Source organism: Aplysia californica, unplaced genomic scaffold, assembly GCF_000002075.1.
Source record: "Aplysia californica isolate F4 #8 unplaced genomic scaffold, AplCal3.0 scaffold00784, whole genome shotgun sequence".
Taxonomy (NCBI): domain Eukaryota; kingdom Metazoa; phylum Mollusca; class Gastropoda; order Aplysiida; family Aplysiidae; genus Aplysia; species Aplysia californica.
The window spans coordinates 318,835-320,111 of record NW_004798054.1 but is presented as its reverse complement, the minus strand read 5'-3'; positions in this window follow the sequence as shown (position 1 = coordinate 320,111).

Here is a 1,277-nt window from a genome sequence, read left to right as displayed (position 1 = left end):
CCCACCCCACCCCAACCCCTTTTCCCCCCTTCCCATTTTTTCTACATCCAGAAAGGTCTAGATCAGAATACAGGAACTCCTCCGGATTCGAACCTCCAACCCCCAGATATTGGTTGGATATGAACCAAATAAAAGTTCGTTGGCGAGATAGAAGGAAAAAAAGGAGAAGAAGAACAAGTCGCAGAGTTATACGTTTTGGCAAGACCAAAGAGTGCCGAGAGAAAGAGAAGTCATTTGTTGGAACAAAAAATGAGAACAACTGAGTGAATGGAAGATATTGTCTGCAAGACAAAGTGTGAACCAGTCTGTCTGTCGGTGTATCTGTTTGTACAGATATAGATACAAGTCTATCTGTCGGAGTATCTGTATGTACAGATATAGATACAGATAGATGGCGTTTGGAGACAGAGAGATTATGTGTGGTGTGTGGAAAAGGGAGAGTGGTTGGGGGTTTTTTTGGGGGGGGGGGTGGGGTGGACTTGTAAAGGGAAAGCATGCAAGGATTTATTTCTTCCTGTGTATTTCACCGTCTTAAAATGACCAAGTTGTATTTGCTAAGCACCTAGTTTTGAGAAATTTTGACGACAAAAAAGTTTTCAGTTTCACAACATGCAATAATGTCAAGCTTTTCGGAACACAATTCTTTGAATATCTTGATAACTACTCCCAATAATCCTACGACTTTGATGGAGCAGAAGATAAAACAAGTATCAGTTTCTGACCCCAGGGTCTCAGTAACTCACAACGGTCCAACATGCCAAATAGAAGTGAGCAATTCTAGGGTAGCGATTCCCGGCCACAAAGACCAATCTCCGACCCACCTGTGCCCCGCACATTCCAGGCCCGCCCACCATTACTGTCAGCTGGTGCGTCCTGTAGCCTGTACCGTGCCCAGTGACCAGTGGACATCTGCTCTCACACCACCCCGCCATCCTCTGACAGCTACACCTACCTTTGATATCTTTTTTCATGGACCACTTTAAGTCGAACATTTGATTTTCCTAATCTCCACTAAAGATGTTCCGTTCCTGGAGTCACACGTCATGAAATATTTCCACAAACTCTCGCTGGACAAACAGCATTTAACTGTGTGGAGTCTGTGCCCGTCTTTGTGTTATTGAGAGCCACAAATCTATGTGAAAAGTAACGGCTAGAGGCGGAGAGAGTAATTAAACCCTTTTAACCGGCTTGAAATATTTGTGTGAATCCCTGATAATTTATGCATGTGGCGGTGGGGGTTAAAAACCTGTAAACGCCGGTGTCGCAGAGGGGCCTGG